The 20,893-nt window shown below is 38.9% G+C and overlaps 1 non-coding gene across 1 annotated transcript; it reads left to right on the plus strand.

The window, feature by feature from the left end:
- The first annotated feature begins 8,055 nt into the window (after positions 1–8,055).
- Positions 8,056–8,127, plus strand: Trnaa-agc (transfer RNA alanine (anticodon AGC)). The gene has a single exon. It is a non-coding gene; the product is annotated as a tRNA-Ala (tRNA).
- Positions 8,128–20,893: the final 12,766 nt, after the last annotated feature.

Consider the following 20,893-nt stretch of genomic DNA (forward strand, 5'->3'; position numbering starts at 1 on the left):
GGTTTCACCATGGTCAAACCTCATGGGTTGTAAGACAGCCTGCTACACGCCCAGGTTGCACCGTAACACCTATTACTCCTGAACAGCATGTTTCTGTGCTGAACACTTTAGGCCATTATAACACAATGATAAGCATTTATGTATGTTTATGTAAACATCTAAACATAGAAAAGGACAGTAAAAATGAGGTATAAAAGATAAAAAGAAAATGGTACACCTAGGTAGGGCACTTACCGTGAATGGAGGACTAGAAGTTGCTAGTGAATGTGAAGGCCAAGGACATGACCGCTCACAACTGTAGACTTTATAAACATTGTATCTTTAGGCTCCCCAAGTTAATTTTAAATATTTTCTTTCTTCAATAATAAGTAAACTTGAGCTTACTAAAAATTTTAGTAAAAATAAAGATTTTAGCAAAAATAAAACAAGGAACTTTTTTTTTTACTTTTTTTTTTTTTTTTTTTTGCGGGGGGGGGGGGTTATAAAGCTTAGCTTAAAACAAACACATTGTAGGTGATAGGACTTTTCAGCTCCATTATAATCTTGTGGGACCAAAATATCATTATGTGGCACAAGGCTGTCCTTAGAAAACAATGTAACAAGACTAAGGCCTAGGGTTGGAGAAGTGACTTAGAAAGTCTGCCTAGGGTACTGAGGCTCCGAGTTTAATCTCCAGCACTCTTAGAGAGCCAGGAGGTAGGACCTACATAAAAGAAACTATAGAAATTTTTTGAGAGTCATAAGATTTGAACAAACAGAAAGACACATCACATTCTTCACTGGGAAAACATAAGCATTTCTAGGAAAATATAAAATACCACATATATACTGTTAGATCGGTGGCGACTTGGTGGTGACTTAGTGGCAACTTAGAACAAAGCACCCCGCGCCGGAAAGAACACCAATCAGATGCCGACGGAAATGCCTGTCAATCAGCAGGACCCCCTGGCCAATCCTGGAGTTCAGCCAACTCCCCTGACCAACTCCAAGGGGGCAAGGGACCTAGAAACACCTTTTCCTGACCCAAGCCCTTCCCTTCCTGCTGTAAGCCCCATAAAAGTCCAGTCCCGTGGGGCTTCCATGCGGTTTCTCCTCAGACCCTTCTCCAGTCCCCTCTGTGGGTCTGATGAGTTCCGACCCGGAGTGATATCTCAATAAAGCCTGTTCAGAGGCCCTTTTAAATCTGCCTCCTTTGGTCGCTGCCTGCCCAGCCTGATCTGACATATACTCTAAGGGCAGGACAGATTATAACAGAAATCCAAAAGTTAAGAACATTTTTAAAATGATGAACATTATGATTCGAAAGAAAAATCATTTGGGGGGGTAAATACATAATCCAATTCTCTACATATAAATCCAGGCACAGTGATACACACCTGTAAACCCAACAACTCCCAAGCCTGAGGCAGGAGGAAGGAAAGCTGGAGACCAACCTGAGCAACTGAGCAGGACCCTGTCTCAAAATAAATAGGGCTAGGAATATAGCTCAGTGCATGAAGGCCTGGGTCAGAACCCTAGTACCAAAAAAAAAAAAAAAAGTATTATAATAACAAATTTGGAAAAATATGCTCAAATCAGATAAAAGATCTTTAATGTAGGGCTAGAGGTGTAGCTCAGTGGTAGAGCATTTGCCTAAGCAAGCTGAAGGCCCTTGTTTGGATCCCTGCACTGCAAACAAAGCAAAATAAAACAAAACACCAAGATTTCTAATATACAAAGAAGAAGTATATTTCAAGAAAAAGATTAGACAGCCCAGTGGAAAATTAAGTTGTTCTCGGATAAACAGATTTAAATCAAAGCAAACGGGCTGGGGATGTGGCTCAAGCGGTAGCGAGCTCGCCTGGCATGCGTGCGGCCCGGGTTTGATCCTCAGCACCACATACACAAAGATGTTGTGTCCGCCAAAAACTAAAAAATAAACATTAAATCAAAGCAAAAACACTGCTCAAATTCACTGGTAGAGAAATGCAATCTAAAATAACAATTTGAGATGAACCTTTTACTAGAAGGTAAAAATAAAAAGATACATAAAGTCTATTCCTTATAGGGATGTTGATAAGAATAATTACTACAGATAAGCATGTCAACTGTAAGAGGCTTTTATGAAAATAATTTAGCAATAGCCAGCAACCTTTTCTAGGGACCCAGGCCATAAAAATAAAAGGATATATGTGCTATGAAGTTTTTTATAGCATTGTTTAAATTAGCAAAAATAAAACAATTACAACATGAATATTTGGCAATAGGAAAATAGTTGAAAAAAAATCATGGTGCACCCCCAAATATGAAATACGACACAGCCATTATAATGATGAATCAGAAGATAAACTGGTTCACTTGGATGAATTTCCATGAGTTATTGTTGAATAAGAAAAGTAAGACAAAGAGTAGGGTTTTGAGTATCATGGTCTATTGAGTGTCATGGTTTTTGCATTACTATATTTTTCTTGGTGATTTCACTATTTAAAATGATCCCCAGTGTAGTGCTAAAGTGCTGTAACACGCTGGGATGTGTCTTAGAGAAGATCCATGTGTTAAATAAGCTTCATTCAGTCATGACTTACATAGTACCATTGTTAATGGATCAACAATATATATTAAACGAGGAAACTTGTTTCTGTGCTGAAATGCTAGAGGACTATTGACACTCTTATAGGTATTTCATTCACAGTAGTATCATTAAATATTTTTCTTCAGCTTTATGGAGTTATAAATTACAAATAAAACTTTATAAGTTAAAGATATACAATGTGGTGATTAGATATATACATATATTGTGAAATGATTACCACGATCAAGTTAGTTAATATATCTATCACCTCATCTAGTTAACCAGGTTTTTGTTTTCTTTGTGTGGAGAACACAAACTACTACTAAAATCTTCCAATTTGTTCTAAAATTTGACTGATTTCTTTGGATTTTGTACCCGTAAAATGATGTCACATTTTAGTCTCATTTTCAACAACTACTTCTTGTATTTTTTTTTTTTTGGTGCCTTGATATATTATCAATACTTTGAAAATATTGTGGGTGGGATAGGGAAATGGGACTACTTGTAGTATTTCTGAATTGAAAAACAAGACCCTGGGGCACTGGTCACAAAGCCAAATGTCTATGGGGCCCATGAATTACTGTTTAGCTCAGCCAGGGGATCTGGAGCCCTCTGGTGGAAGCTCCAGTGTTTGTGGCTGATGGTGAATGTGGAGATAACAGCGTGTGGGCCAGGCGCGGCAGGGCTGCCAGTGTACTGCCTCTAATATACATTTTGCCACTATGCGTAATGTTGACTTTTTTTTATTATATCGCCAGGTGATGTTAATAGTTGTTCTTGATGTTAATAGCAGCTGCCTATGTGTCTCATGCATCCTTTATTCCTGGGTTTGTTGGAGATCCAAATGTGGTTGAAGAATAGATTTTTAAGAATTATTGAGTGATACCGACAGTCACACAGGGAAGCAACAACTGCTAGTGAATTCTACCATCATGAAACATGCTTGCGTGGATCAAAAAAAAATCATTTTTAGAAAGAAAAAATGACCTTGATAAAGATTTTGGACCACTTTGGTTTAATTCTTCATTTCAGGGAAATTTTTTTAGCCAAAAAAAAAAAGCAATTTAAACAAATACATAGATAAATAGATGTATTAATTAATAGAAGAATTAAGAAATTTCAATAGATTATCCAAACCTATACAATTTTCATCTTTCTTTTATTTGTTCTTTCTAGATACACATGACAGCAGAGTGTATTTTGACATATTATATATCATAGAATAAGTATAACTTGTTCCAATTAGGATCACATTATTGTGGTAGTATATGATCTGGAATTACATTAAGCATGTATTCATATACAAGGAAGGAAAGATATGTCTGATTCATTCCAATGTCTTTTCTGTTCTCATTCCCCCTCCCTTCCCCCATTCCTCTTTGTCTAATACAATGGACTTCTATTCTCCTCCCCCCACACCCTTGTTGTGGGTTTGCAAGCACGTATTAGAGAGAACAGTCTGCCTTTGGTTTTGGGGGACTGGCTTATTTCACTTAGCATGATATTCTCCAGTTCCATCAATTTACCGGCAAATGCCATGATTTCATTTTATATATATATAATATCACATTTTCTTTATCCATTCATCTGTTGTAGGGCACATATGTGGCTCCATGGATTGTCTATTGTTAATTGAGCTGCTATAAACGTTGAAGTGTCTGCATCATTGTAGTTTGCTGATTTTAAGTCCTTTAGGTATAAACCGAGGAGTGGGATAACTGGGTCAAATGGTGGTTTCATAATTTTTATTTTCTTAGTCTGATGAATTTTTGGAACCTAATCTTCTGGCAGATACAGGGGAAAAAAATTAAAAACTACTCTGATGGTTTATACAGCACATCATAACCAGCAGGAAGGCATTTACTGATTCCTCTAAGAATAGGCAGAAATCTCAGGGCTGTGGGGCCAGACATTAATAAGGAGGCAAAATAAGCAGAACTTGACAGGCAGGATGGCTAGACAGTGGCAAACTTGTTCTACTCTTGTCCTTTGCAATGTGACCAGATTTCTCAATATCTCAAGAAAAGTAAAAATTCCTGATTTTTATTTAAAATTTCCCAGATTTTAAACTAAGCATGCAAGATGAACTGAATTGGATCCTCAGATTGGTAGTTCACCAATCATATCAGAATATAAATTTTTTTTCCTGGTAAGATACCTAAAAAGTTAAACATGCAGAAATCAGAAGTATGTTGATTGTTAAATTTTCAAATGATGATAGTGGTCCAAAGGTGCATTGGACCATAAACTCTGCTTATCTCCTCTCATCTGGAAACTTAAAGATACACTCTATTTCAATTTCAAATGTCTTTTTTAAATGCAGGTATCTCAAGCAACCTCACATATAGTTTATCAAATGAGCTAACGCTCTTTAAATGTGGCTTATATACTTTTCCACTTTGGTGGTACTGAGGACTGAACTCAGGGGCTGGCTACCACTGAGCTACATCCTCAGCCTTTTTTTTTTTTTTTCCCAGTAATAAAAAATAGGCATTGAGTTGTCCAGGCTAGGCTTGGGATCCTCCTGCTTCAGCCTCCCAAGTTGTGGCTATGTTATTTAATGTTTTAAAACTCAAGAATAAATGCCATTTTGAAAGTCCAAATGGCTGAGTTCCTGGTTCAAAAAAAAAAAAAAAAAAAAAAGATGCTATATTTCTGGGTCAGAAGCTGCAGCAGGGTAGTGAGATGGGGATGACTACTCCAATGAGAAACATCCTCATCTTCTGGCTCAAAGTGCAACAGAAAACGGTACAGAGAGACGTTTTGATGCCAAAGCACTCAAGTTCAGAGATTCTTTTGAAATGAGTATTTACTTGAAACTTCAGTAGGTAAACATTTTTAACTAACTGATCAAAAAAAAGTTCTGAAATTAAGCAGACGATATAGTGCACACCTACAGTGGCTCTGGAGACTGAGGCAGGAGGATCCTGAGTCCAAAGCCAACCTCAGCAACTCAGCAAGACCTGTCTCTAAATAAAAAGAAATACAAAAAGGGCTGGGGATGTGGCTCAATCATTGAACACTCCTGGATTCAATCCCCGGTATAAATTCATCAATTAATTAATTAATTAAATTCAAGAAATAAAAAGGGTGATGAAAGCGCAACACGGTGGCACACTCCTAGAATCCCAGTGACTCAGGAGACTTGAGGCAGAAGATTGGCAGATTCCAGGCCAGCCTCAACAATTTAGCGAGGTCTTAAGCAATTTAGCAAGACCCTGTCTCCAAAAGGACTGCTGATGTAACTAAGTGGTAGAGCGCCCCTGGGTTCAATCCTGAAACTAGGTACGATATTTGAATCACTCAGCAATCTGTAACAGAGTCCTCAAAGTGCTTCAAAAGGTTTAACCAACTACCCCATCAACCTTCGTTCAATGGTTGCTAACATTATCAGAGACAATACGCCCAGTTTCTGTGCAGGTTTACTTATTATTAAATGGAAGATATAGTGTGCATATAATCACTATTTTGTTTGGTAATTGCATGTGAGAGTAGAATATATCAGAGAGAATTTTAAAAAGAGACATTGAGGGGAAAAAATGGAAGAATTGAAAAGAAAAGGAAAAGGTAGTTTAGTAGTAGAGCACTTGCCTAGCATGTGTTTGATCCCTAGCACCACCAAAAAAAAAAGACAACGAATAACTTGAAACACTTTACAATTTGGTCTAGAGCAGCCACCACCATACCAGGCAGATGATTACTGTGTGAAATTTTTAAGCTTGTGTTCCATTAGTTGCCACCCTGTTACCAAAACAGTAAGATTATAACCTTTTCCAGAGGGAAGACCTGAATTGGGAGGGGGGAAAAAGATACAAAAATGTAATAAATAGGTGTAGATGGGTAACTTTAAATGTACTAAATGAGAAGAATGTCTTGTAGGATTTTAAGTATGGTCAAATTCATATCAGATGAAATTGACTTTAAGATAAAAGCAATATCAGAGATAATGAGAATTGCTTTATCATTCCAGGAAGCCCAATTGTTGTCATATTTAGCTCTAATTGTTTAAGAAGCTGACAAATCGTTTTCCACCAATATATGAGTGATTCATGTACTGCATCCTTCAGTCTCTCATGTTGTCAATGATTTGGATTTTTAGCCATTATTAGGTGTATGATACTTCATTGTAAGTTTAATTTGTATTTTCCTAATGACTAATGATGCTGACCACCTTTTTATATATATGTTTACCATCTGTATATTCTCTTCGGTGAAATGTCTCTTTATGTCTTTGACCATTTTCTAACTAAATTGTCTGCTTTTGTTTTGTTTTTTGTTTTTTTTTTTTTCTTTTCTGTTGAATGTTGAGCATTCTTCCATATTCTAAGAAAAAAACTCCTTTGTCAATATATGGTTTGCAAACTTTCTTCAGTATGTAGCTTGTCCTTTCATTCTATTAACAGGATCTGTTACAGAGGAAGTGTTTAATTTTGATAAAATCCAATTTATCTGTTTTTCCTTTTATGAATTATGCTGTTAGTGTCAAATTGAAAACTGCGAGAAATAAGGGCACTGGCCATTATTTCTCTTCTAGTTCATCTTGAGAGTCTGAATATTTCTTACCAGGTCAAATACTATACTTATCCCATTATTTCTTTATCATAGATCCAAAAGGGCTGTCACATACTTCCCTATCTCTGCCCAGGGGAAAGCCACACTTTGTTTCACATCTTATGCTATACGTACAAAAGTTAGGGAAACTAAAGTGGCCATTTGGATTGCACTGATTGCTGTCAATATGAGGATGGGAATTTTTTTTTTTTTTAGTTGTACACAATACCTTTATTTTGTTTATTTATTTTTATATGTAAAATAAAAACCTGGTGAGTGGGGAACAAGATGATTCATGGATCCTATGTCACACCTGTGATTTTCTCCCAGGATTAGCGAGAGAGAAAGAGGGAGCAGGAGGAGGCATCTTCTTCAGGACACGTTGGAGAAGAGCTGGTGCGCTGGCCCTTATATTGCTAGAAAACACCACTCCAAAAACGTGTTTCATTTTTTCCTGTCTCTGGGTTGCCAGGGTTCTTTCCCTGGGTTCCCTCTCCTTGGCTTCAGCTCTTGACCATAGCTTTGGGTACTCTTGCTCAGCGCTGGTGTTTCTTTATTGCCTCCCAGAATCACACTTGGCTGAGAATCTGCCTCTTGGACCATGAACTCTCCTTTCCCACACTAATCTTGCAAGACCCTGCTCTCAGCTTTAATCAGCCCTGCGTACAGCCTGAGAAAGTAATGTGACCTTTAACGGCTGCTCAGAGAAAGCATAGTGTTCCCATTTTGTCAAAAATTGAAAGAAGGTCCTGTACTCATTCTTTGCCGTCTTCCCCCTTCATTTTTTCTTTGATCCAACATCAAATAGACATAATATTATAAGTAGAAGTTCAACTGAACATAAATTTGAAAGCCACTTGTATAAAAAAAAATTAAAATTAAAAAAAGCAGCCACAGATTTTCAGTACAAAAAAATACATGTGCAGTTCCTGCAAGATAAATATAAGGAGGGCTGGGGTGTGGCTCAGTGGTAGAGCGCTCACCTAGCACGTGTGAGGCCCTGGGTTCGATCCTCAGCACCACATAAAGATAAATAAACAAAATAAAGGTATTGTGTACAACTAAAAATATATATATATTTAAAAAAATTTAAAAGGTAAATATAAGGTCTGATTTCTATTTGCCATATCAAATCTTATAACCAGAGGTCTAGACCACACTCAAGATTCCATTTCATACCATCACTGCATCTATTCAAAAAGAGTTTTGTAAGAGATTTAAAAACAAAACAAAACAAAAAAACAGAAACTTTTTTGTTTTGTTTCATTTTGTTTTTTTCAATATAAGCAATTTAAATATCCATTCCATCCTTGGAAAGTGTGCTATTAACTCCATCTCTTTGAGACTGGAATCAATTACCGAAGCAAAAATATGTCCTGGTCACTATAGCTATGTAATGAATTACCTCCAAACTTCACGAAGTAGGTATTTTATTTATAATAAAGCTTGTATTTTATTTATCCAAATATTATACGTCAAGAATTAAGGCTTAGCTAAGCAGACTCATTTGAGGTCTCTCCTACACTTGCACGTCAGCTGCAAGCTGTCCTCTGGAGGCTCAACTGGGCTTTAAGAATATCTAAGATGAAACAGTCACTTGGCTGGCAGTTGTTCCTGGCTGTTGGCTGGGAGCTCAGCCAGGTCTCTACCAGAGCAGCCACACGTGGCCCTCCTGGTCGGGAAATGAACTTCTCACATGGCAGCTGGTCTCCCCAGAGAAAGCCTTCCTAGGGAGCCAGGCAGAAAACACCTGCTTTTCAGACTCAGGATCTGCTGTTGCATAGGTGTGATGCCATGTGCTTTGCAAACACTGGGCACAAACACAGTCACTGAGGCCAGCTCAGACTTAAGAAAAAGGGGACAGAGATTTCACTTTTGAAATGAGTAATGTCAGAGAACTTGAGAACAACTTTTTAAATCGCCTTAGATGTTCACCCAGAACTAGGAAATAGACGACATTTGCAACCAATAATACAAGATAAATTTCAGAGAGGATGAGGGAGGGTATAGATAGAAAGAACCAGTTCATCTCACTTCTTAACAGACCCCAGAAAGGAATTGTCTGGATGGAAGATAATCGGACTCCCCAGAGAAGTTATACTTTGTTCTCTCTGATGCAGACATATTTGTCCACACTAGGGGGTGAGGTACATGGTCACTGACAGCCCAGTACCACACCCTTCTAACTGTGCCATTCAGGAGTTTAGAATATTTCTCACCCAGTGTTTAATCAGCTTTTGGTGACTGTGACCAAAAGACCTAACAAAAACAGCTTAAAGAAGGAAAAGTTTATTTTGGCTCATGGTTCCAAAGGTTCGGTCCATGGCCGACCAACTCCATGTCTCTGAGCCTGAGATGCAAGGGCACGGCAGAGGAAAGCAGCTCAGGACATGGAAACCAGGAATCAGAGAAAGTTCACTTGCACAAGGGACAAAACATAAACCCCAAAGGCATGACCCAGTGACCTACTTCCTCCAGCCATACCCTATCTGTCTACAATTACTGCCCAGGTAATCTTTATCTGGGGATTAATCCACTGATTAGGTTGCAGCTGTCATAATCTAATCATTTCACCTCTGAACATTCTTGCATTATTTCACACATAAGCTTTTGGGGAACACCTCATATCTAAACCATAACACCTAGTGACAATCTGTAAAATGCAGACAATAAATTTGATTGGCCTGGTTTCTGTCAAGTACGATCCTAAACACTTGTGGCTAGAGGTTAAAAATAACTATAGTTTGGCTGGGGTTGTAGCTCAGTGGTAGAGCACTTGTCTAGCATGTGTGAGGCACTGGGTTCAATCCTCAGCACCACATAAAAAATAAATAAAATAAAGGTATTGTGTCCATCTACTACTAAAAACTATATATTCAGAAAAAAATATATATTCTTCTCAAATACAGAGTTAGAAAGAGTATTTGGAATGCAAATCCCAACACACAAACATTTGATTTGATTTTAAAATAGCTAAGTAAAAATTTTTAATATTTTCATATTCATCATCTCTTTTTGTATTGCAAAGCTTGGGTATTAGAAATGAGAATTCTTAAGGAAAAAAAAAACTAAGAAAGGACAAAGTCATGTCACATTAGAAAAAAATTATTCTTCTCATTTTATACAAAAGTTCCAGCAAAAATTTGGCAAAGCTGGTAAGGGAGTCCATGAGCCCAAGTCAGCCTACAAAGGAAACCATGTCTCCTGTCGCAGCCAGTCCCCAGCAGGGAGCAGTCTATGGGAGGTAGGCCATGTACAAGCACAGTGATTAACTTCAGAGCCTGGCAGTTTTGTTTTGGGGTGTGTGTGTGTGTGTGTGTGTGTGTGTGAGAGAGAGAGAGAGAGAAATTGAGGATTGAATCCAGGAGTGCTCTACCACGGAGTCACACATCCCCAGCCCTTTTTATTTTTTATTTTGAAAAAGGGTCTCTCTAAGTTGCCCAGGCTGGCCTCAAACTTGGGATCCTCCTGTCTCAGCTTCTCAAGTAACTGAAATTATAGGCATGTGCCACCACGCCCAGCAGTCTTGCAGCTTTCTTGGTTAATTATGTCCCAAGAAAGAGTTCTGCAAGGCATGTTCTCATGACCACCACATTTGCTAGCACCTGAGTAGTATGCAGAGCTAGAGCCATTCAAACAACTAGCAAGAAGCAGCAGAAAGGGGCTAATCACTTGTAAGAGCATAGCCCTGAGGGAAATGCACTAAGCTGAGAAAGCGTGTGTATGTTGCAATTCTGTATGGATAATTCTGGTGCTTATCTTTCTATCCCATCCTTCAGAATCCCATTCTTTTCAAATGAATCTTGGGACCCCTAAGAAGGTCCCCCTTCCTAGGCAATCGATTGGCAGAGTCTTTTATGCAGAATGTGACTATAAAGGAAAAAAGCTTTAACAATCACTGGGTTTCTCAACAAATGGGCCCAGCCAGATCATTCGACAGGCCATCTGCAGCTGACAGAATCAACCCATTCAGAGTTTCCAAGCAGCATTGAGTGCCCCATTCTGAAGCTTGAGTGGACAGCCAAGGATCACAGACAGTTGAGAGAAGCCCAAAACATGCAAAGCAAAGCAACTTGGAGGATACAAGGTCTATTCTTAGTAAAGACAATGCCTAAAAAAACCTATCAATATCCTCAGAGATAGAAGATGTGGCACCCATGAAACAAAATGCAATACTTTCAGAAAGCAACACTCAGAGAACAAAAGAGAGGTCTTGGAGAATAAAGGTTTAACAAAAGTGAAAAAATTCAATTGATGGGTCAGAAAGAAAAGTTGAGAATAGCCCCTGAAAGTAGAAAAGACAGAGCAGCCACTCCCCAGCCATGTGTGTGTGTGTTAGGAGTCGGTGCCTGGCCCATGCCTAGGCCTGCCAGATGCCCCAAAAGTGAAACCCTGGGAAACTCACTTAGTTTTGCAGGACTCCCTTATGAAGCCTTGCCTACTGTCCCCAGAAGGGGACCTTTTGAACCCTCAGGAAAGCTGAATCCAGACATGACGCAGACTGTGACTGTCTTAGTGTGCTCTGGCTGCTATAGCAAAGTAACACACATCCTGGGAGAGTTAAACAAACATTTACTGCTCACAGTTACAGAGGTCAGGAAGTCCAAGATCCAGGTGCTGGTAGATCTGGTGTCTGGTGAGGATTCACTTCCTGGTTGGCAGATGGTTACATCCGTGTTGTATCCTAAGATGATGCGGGACAGAGGGAGGACATCATTTTCTCTTTCTCTTCTTTTAAAGGCTGTATTGCCATCTTGTTGGCTTCGCTCTCATGACCTAATTACCTCCCAAGGCTCCATGTCCAAACACCATCAGATTGGGATTAGAGCTTCAAAAGACCATACTGAGGGGACGCAAACATCAGTCCACAGCAATGACTAAGTGGTTTTTAACAGTGGCCCTCGCCTCCTTTCTTCACACAGCTAACTTTGTGACTGTCACTCCGTTTTTCAAATCTAAATAGCAAATTGTTTAGAAATTCATACTTTGGAAGTAAAAAGAAAAGCAAAGAAATAAAGATTCTTTCTCCTGAGGAAGATGGAGGAAGGGAACCCAGAGTACTTCTAAGATACTCGTAAAGGCCCATTTTTAGATGGCAATTCACAGTTGCTCGTTTTATTATCATTCATCATTCAAGAAACTGTACAATATGTTTGTATGTTTTGTTTGTGTATGGCATGTTTCATAAGTTTGAACTTCAGACTTTAGTCTCATCTGATAAACTTATCTCCCTTGGATTTCAAGAGGCTTAGGGATAGAAAGAACAAAACATGGGAAAATGCAATCTGAATCCAGAACTTTGCTCTTTGACCCACTAATGAACTTTGGTACTTGAAACACTCCTGAACAGAAGGCGCTGTGTGGACTGCACCCAGATAAAAAGACAAATGATTGCTTCACGCTCCTTTAATCCAAACTGATTTCTTATTTATTTTTGTTTTTTAAATCACACACAGTCCTACCAAATCACCTTCTGTGACCCCCTTCCCAGTCTCTTCATGTTCTGTCTGTCTGTGACCTAGAAACCTAATCTTCCATGAGTCCTCACCACCTTAAAATCTAGTTAGTGTCAATTCCTCTTTTTTTTTTTTTTTCTTCTGATGCTGGGGGTTAAACCCAGGAGCACTTTACTACTGAGCCACATCTCCAGTCCTTTTAAATTTTTCATTTTGGGACAAGGCCTTGCTAAGCTGCTGAGATTGACATGGAACTTGCAATCCTCCTGCTTCAGCCTCCTGGGTCACTGTGATTAAAGGTGTGTACCACCGTACCCAGCAATTCCTCTTGATTCTCCATCTAGAACGGATTTTTGCCACCCCTCTTTATCCAAAACTCTGCCCTGGTTCCTCCAACAATCTGGCTATTTCACAATCTCCAAACAGGTCTCCCAGCTCCAGTCTTTACCTTCCCCAATGTATCATCAGTACTGCCACCAGAATTCAGCTTCTAAAGTTTAGAATTTATTTGTTGTGGCAACATAAGTAACATAAAATTAACCTTTTAAATCATCTCTTGGATGCAAAGTGTACTTTATTTTTATTTTTTCCCACATTGTTAATGTTGCATTACGGTTGTACATACTGATGGGATTTGTTGTTACATATTTGTACATACAAATAATACACAATGTAACAACATAATTTGGCCAATATCACTCCCCAGCATATTTTTATTTTTAATGCAGACTTTTAAAATAAATTTTGTTGTATATACTTAAGGTACTCAATATGATGTTTTATACACACACACACACACACACACACACTATAGTGAAACAAAGCAGCATATCCTTTATCTCACACAGCTAGCTACCCATTTCCCCCCTGTGGCAAGAACAGCTATAATCTACTCATTTAGAGAAAATCCTGAACACAATACACTATTATTAGTTTTTGGTCTCATGTTGTACCTTAGATCTTTCTACCTGCTCTTGCTATATACATTTTAATTGTTTTAAATGGCATTAACTACATTTACATTGTGATGATGTCACCATCCTTCATCTCCAGAACTTTTTCATCATCACAAACTAAAATTTTGAACCCATTAAAATAGTAACTCCTCAACCCTCCCTCCCCCAGCCTCTAGGTAACCACTATACTGGGTTTTGCTTCTATGAATGTGACTCTGCTAAATACTCAAGGAAGTGCAATCATACAATGCAGGTCCTTTTGTGTCTGGTCTTTTACTTAGCATATGTGGTAGCAGGTGTCTGAATTTCGTTCCTTCTAAAGGCTGAATAATACTCAGCTGTGTGTGTATATATGCGTGTGCTCTAGGTAAATATTTCCAGTGTATACAGTGTGTTTTGTTTATCCATCCCTCTGTCCATGGACCTTTGGTTGTTTTCACCTTTTGGCTATTGTGAATAATGCTTATATGAACATGGGGGGATAAATAGCTGTTTGAGCTGTTGGTTTCAATTCATTTGGGAATATACTTAGAAGTTTTGCTGGATCATTCAACAGTTCTATGCCTTACATCTTGAAGAATTGTCATTTCCATGCTGGCTGAATGATATTAATGTTTCCATGGGCACAATACAGGGATCCAGAATTTTCCAGACCCTGGCAAACACCGTGGTATCTCACTGTGGGTTTTGATCTGAGTTTCCCAAAAGATTAGTAATGTTGAGCATCTATTCATGTCATTTTCAACTACTTCTTTAGAGATATCTACTTGAGTTCTTTGTCCATTTTTATATTGGGTTGCTTGAGGTTTTCTTGTTGTTGTTGTTGAGCTATAGGTTTTTTTAGCATATATATATATATATATTCTGGATATTAATCTCTTCTCAGACATGTGATTTGCAAAGATTTCCTTCTATCCTGTGGGTCGCCTTTTCGCTCTGTTAATAGTATCCCTTGATGAACAAAAGTTTTGTTTTTTTTTTAAGAGAGAGTGTATGTGTGTGTGTGTGTCTGAGAGAGAGAGAGAGAGAGAGAGAACTTTTTTTTTTTTAATTTATTTATTTTTAGTTCTCGGCGGACACAACATCTTTGTTGGTATGTGGTGCTGAGTATCGAACCCGGGCCGCACGCATGCCAGGCGAGCGCGCTACCGCTTGAGCCACATCCCCAGCCCGAGAACTTTTTTTTTAATATTTATTTTTTAGTTTTCAGCGGACACAACATCTTTGTTTGTATGTGGTGCTGAGGATCGAACCCGGGCCTCATGCATGCCAGGCGAGCACGCTACCGCTTGAGCCACATCCCCAGCCCCAAAAGTTTTTAATTTTAATGAAGTCCAACATATCTTTTTCATCATTGCCTATGCTTTGGGTGTTGTATGCAAGAAATTATTGTCAAGTTCAGTGGTATGAAGCATTTCCCTGTTTAATAGGGTCATAGAGCTTTAGCTCTTGCATTTAGGTCTTTTGACTAATTTTGAGTTAATTTTTGTTAATGGTATAACATAAAGGTCTAATTTCATATTTTTTGCATGTGGATATTCAGTTTCCCTAGGACTATTTGTACAAAAACTGTCCCACTAAATGATTGGACACCCTTATTAAAAATTACTTGATCAGGAGCTGGGTTTGTGGCTCATTGGCGAGCACTTGCCTAGCTCTGGGATCTTTATTCCATTTCATTGGTCTGGACGTCTCTGTTTCTGCCCACACTACCCTGTTTAGATTACTGAAGCTCTGTAGTAAGTTTTGAAATGAGGAAGTGTGAGACCTCCAACTTTGTTCTTGTTCAACACTTGTCTTGACGATTGGGAGTTTCCATATAAGTTTAGGAAGAGTTTTTAAATTTCTGATTAAAAAAAAAAAACAGGATTGGGATTTCTATAGGAATTGCATTGAATCTGTAGATCCATTTGGGTAGTACAGGTGGAAAATTCTTAATTAGAAAACCTGAAGTTCAAAATTCCAGCACCAACATGATGCTACAAGAGGAAAATTCCACACCTGACCTCCTGTGATGGGTCACAGTCAAAATACAGGTGCACTAAAAGTATTGCATAAAATTACATTTAATTTATGTGTACAAGGTGTATATAAAACACAAATGAAATTTGCATTTATACTTGGGTTCTATCCTTAAGATATCTCATTATGTATATGCAACCATTCCCCCAAAATCCAAAAAACTGCTTCTGGTCCCAAGCATTTCAGATAAGGGTTATTCAAACTGTTTTGCCATCTTAACAATATCAAGCCTTCCAATCTAGGAATATACATGTCTTTCCATTTATGTCTTCTTTAATTTCTATCAACAGCCTTTTATAGTTTTCAGAATGCAAGGCTTTCTCTCCCTTAAATTTATTTCTAAGTAGTTTATTCCTTTTGATACTATTGTAAATGGATATATTTTTTTAAAGTGTAGATTTCTAATGCATTATTTTTTGGCCCAGAAGGCTTATATGTCTCTCCATTCACCTTCAGAAAAACACCCACATATTTCAGACTAGAATTTCAGTCTTTTACAATTTGGCTCCAAACCCCATTTTCTGCATTTTTCTCCATTTCTAATCCCCTGCTTTTTCACAGTTTGCACTGTCCAGCTATGCTGATCTGCTCATGGTTTCCTAAGTTTCCATACATGTTCATAGCTCCCGGATGTTTGCAGCCTTGAATTCCCCCCACCCCATTCCCCAATATCGGACCCTGCAGGTGTCATCCACACATCTGCTCTTCCGCAAGACTCTTCTCTGATCCCTTCAATCACTGTTTTTGTCACAACTTCTGTTGCCATATGACTTTAAAAATCGGTTCTTGCTGGAGCTGAGCTGACATCAATTACTAATTCACCTCCTTGACCAAACAGTTCAGCATTCAGCTCAAATTAACACCAACCAAACTCCAGGCAATGTACTTGACATGGAGGTCCATGAGATCTGAAGAGTCCTGCCTTGGAGGAGCACTGCAAGCTAGCAGAAGCAGCAGACAGGAAACAAACCCACAGGGTACAGGTGGTAAGTATTGAAAGTGGGCAGGGCGTGATGGTGCATTCCTGCAATCCCAGAGACTGGGGAGCCTAGGTTACTGAGTGAGGCCTCTTTTTTTTCCCAAAAAATAAAAAAATTAAAAAAGGGCTGGGTTCAATCTGCAGTAACAAAACAAAGAACTGAAAGGGCACAGGTGTGCCGAGCTGGAAGAAAGGACAAAGATAGTCCAGGACGGGCACTGCCAGGGAAAGTATAGGGGAGTAGGTGAGGCCTATGCAGGTGCTTAAAGAAAACAAGATGGAAAGAACATTCTAGACAGAGCCACAGGACTTGGAGACATAAAACTGGTGTTTGGGAAACAAGGAACAGTCAACACCCCTGGTGTGTAAAATCTAAGAGTAACAAATGAGGAAGGGAGATGATTTGGGGCTTAGTCAAATCTGTTGAGGAGTTTCAATATATTCTGTATATTGCTATATACAAGGATGCATACTTCAAAAATACATATTTCTGGGCTGGAGATATAGCTCAGTTGGTAGAGTACCTGCCTCACATGCACACAGGCCCTGGGTTCAATCCCCAGCACCAAAAAACAAAAACAAAAACAACAACAACAAAAAAAACCACCACATATTTCTAACAGCAGAGCATTTCCTGGATTGAAGGGGAAGCACAAACGTAAATAATTAATTAAATATTTAAGCTGGCCCCCTGCTTCTTTTAATGCGCATCATAGTAAATAATTTTTACTTATTCTGCTCATGCTATTGGTCACCATAAATGACTATTTCTAAGTTCAGACTGCCATATTAATTAAGGCCATTAAATGTGAAGAAAGCTGTTGCCTAGTGAACAAAAAGTTAAACATCACAGACTTGTGGGCTGGGTGGTGGCTCAGTGGTAGAGCACTTACTTAGCACGTGTGAGGCCCTGGGTTCAGTCCTCAGCACCACATTAAAAAATAAATAAATAAAGTCATAAAAAAGAACTTGTTAAAAAAAATCACAGACTTTTGCTCCTTTTGTTACAGATCTATGTCAATGAAGCACCAACTGGGCTCCAGGACCCTGCTTATCACTTCTGCAACAGCTGTTCCCGGAGGAGGGCTTGTGTTTGTCACGTTTATAATGAAATGAATGAAAAGGTATGAAAGCTTTCCAAGAGAAAGGCAAACTATCTTCCTCTTTCTGCTAAGAGTTTTAAAATAACAACCTGCACAATGAGAAGAACAGAGAGTAGATCATAGTCTTTCCAGTCAGGCGGCTCCTTCTTTGGAAGTATCTTAAATAATTTCAAGTGTGGGAACCAAATGATAGACTTATGCAGTGTCTTCTTCATTCAACTTGTTCTTTATAAATATATTTGTCATTTGTTTTGATTGTTGTTAACACAGGAAGAGTTGCTTGTCAGCATTTTGTAAGCTACATTTTATGTTTAAAGAAATGAATTGTGGGTGGTAACAAATTCTAAGCTGGGTCAGTTTGTTGCTGTTCCAGCTTTTATCTAAAATTGCCTTCACTTTCTGATTTGCTCATGACAATGTAAAGAGAGGGATAAGACAAGCTGTAACATTGGCCAAGCCTCTCCTTTGACCAAAACTTTATTCTGCTCTTCTGAGCCACCAACTTGATTCTGTCCAAACTTGGGCTTCTTTCCCTGCCCTTACTGACTCCATTTTCAGATTCTAAGCTAGGATCCTGCTAAGTTAGTTTATCAAAAGCCTCCTACCCTGATATCTGACCACCTGAGTATCTTAGCACTTCGGCCTGCCTTCAGCAAGAATTCTTCCAAATCAGTTTAGACAGAAACCCTCTCCTTGATGTACTCTCTCAGTAATTGTCCATCTCCTGATCCCCACCCCACTCCTTGTTCTAAGTCCCAACTTGTCCTTAGTGGAGTCAACCTGGAATCCAGTTTCTCCTCCCCACGGAAGAGTCCATTGCAGTGCCGGGTCCCTACACCTATCACCATAACTCCCTTTGGATAACAGCTGCCTTACCGTTGGTGAGGAAAAAAATTCTGCGATGGCCTAAATTTAATTATAGGACCAGGGTTGGAGTGGAGGTGAGATTTATCAGCTAATGGCTTTGAATCAAATCAACAAAAGACTATTTCACATTTCTGGATGTTATATTGAAACCTTAACTTAAATTTTCTGAACTTTCTCAACTAATCCTATCCCAACTCCCCACTTGGCACGATCCCATCGCTCTTACCTATAGCCAATGTAGGTTCAATGTCATCAATCTATGCTTTCCTTCCCCAAACTTCCAATATTTTTGTAAACTTTTTTTTTTTTAGTTGTTGATGGACCTTTATTTAATTTATTTATATGCGGGGCTGACAGGAGTAAACATCAAGGATGAACAAACAACATGAATCAGCAAAAGGACTTGTTTTGGACTTGTTTTGGACTTTGCAGTGACTAAGTGACTTTTTAGTTGTAAACATGTTTTTGGTTATAGGATGACTAGATAGTATGCCCATGTTAGATAAGTTGATGATGTAACTAGGTAGTGTGCTTATGTTAGATAAGTTAGACACAAACAAGTTTGTTGTAAACATATAGAGTATATAAGCGCGAGGGAAACTCCATGTATTTGCTCACAATCAACTCTCATCGCCTGAGAGTAAGATCGTGCAGTGTGAGCCAGCCACCTCGTGTATTGCTTTGTGTGGTGTGCGAATAAACCAGCATTTCAAAAGGCAATCGAGTTCGTGCTTGGTGTTCGCGTACGTCGCGGTCCGGGGTCCAGTGCAGATATCCGGAAGGGAACTCCTGGTAACCAGACAAGGCTGAGAAGCTGCTCGTGACAGTTACGTTATAAATAATACTTAGGATTAGATTTAAGTGAGTTTTCTTCTTCTTTTTTGTGGTACTAAGAATTGAACTCAGAGCTAGGGTTGTAGTGGTAGAGCACTTGCGTGTGAGGCATTGGGTTCCATCCTTAGCACCACATAAAAATAAATAAAAGTATCCATCTTCAACTAAAAATATTCTTAAAAAAAGAATTGAACTCAGGGCCTCTGCATGTTAGGCAAGTGTTCTGCCATTGAACCTCACCCCACACTTCCCAGCCTTTAAAAAAAAAAAATTTTTTTGAGACAAGTTCCTGTTAAGTCCTTGAACTTGCAGTCCTCCTGCCTCAGCCTCCCGAGTAGCTGGGATTACAGATGTGCATGCCCCACTGAAATTAATTTTAATTCAATTTATTTGGTACTCTGGATTGAACACAGTGGGGTCTCTATCTCTGAGCTACAGTCTCAGCCTTTTTTATTTTTTATTTTTTAAGACATGGCCTCCCTAAGTTGCTTAGGGCCTCCCTAAATTGCTGAAACTGACCTCAAATTGCAATCCTCCTGCTTCAGCTTCCTGAATCACCAGGATTACAGGTGTGGACCATGGCATCCAGTATAAATGAATTTTTAAGTCAATCTTAAATAGCAGTTGTATCAGTCAGAGTTCCACCAGAGAAACAACTAGTATATGATACATCTACACACACTCTCACACAGACACATCTCAAGGAGTTTGATTACATGATAGTGGGGTCTGGTGATGGAAATCTGAAATATATAGAGCAGGTCACCAGAGGGCTGCAGACTCTTGGGGGAAGAGCTGACAGGGGGGTCCACAGTCCATGGACAGAAATTGCTTCTTCCTCAGGGGAACAGTTAAGTTCCTCAGGTCTTTAACTGTGATTGGATGAGACCCACCCAGATTTTCAAGGATGGTTTCCTTTACTAAAGATCAACTGACTGCGGAGCTACAAATACCCTCCCAGTTAAGTTAATGTTTAATTGAATGACTGGGTACTACAGCCTAGCCAAATTGATACTAGGATATCAATCACAATAATAAATATTTAAAGTTATTCTCAATCATATGCCAAGCATTAATAGTGATAGAATGAAGGAAATTCCTAGCTGAATTCAATGAAGAGAGTTGCAAATTAACTGAGGCAGAGATCACTGGCAGAGTGAGACAGGGTGGAAGAAACAAGAGACATAAAGGAAGGACTAGGAGATAAAAAGTTTAATTCAGAAGTTCTGCAGACTTTTCCAGGCCTGTCTCTTCCTAAGCCAGTCTCTCTTTCAGGTGCATCACTCCTCAATTCCTGGAGAATCTGTAAATCTTACCCATAAATTAATTCCCTTGTATGCTGTTAATTAGCCCACCAATAAATAGATTAAGCAAAGAGAGAAATGATATTTGAGAAACTTATAATTTGAGGGGACTTTCCTGCCTTATCTATCGATCAGCTCAAGGATCTCAAGAATGTGCAGACCATTGAAAACACCAGACCCATATCATACCTATATACCTTCTCATACCCACTTCTCACCAAGTTTCCTTTTTAAAAAAAAATAGCTAGGAATCCCTTAAAGTTTCTCACT

This window comes from Marmota monax, unplaced genomic scaffold, assembly GCF_021218885.2.
Source record: "Marmota monax isolate L192 unplaced genomic scaffold, Marmota_monax_Labrador192_F-V1.1 WCK01_AAM20220418_F8-fsc00017, whole genome shotgun sequence".
In the NCBI taxonomy this organism is placed as follows: Eukaryota; Metazoa; Chordata; class Mammalia; order Rodentia; family Sciuridae; genus Marmota; species Marmota monax.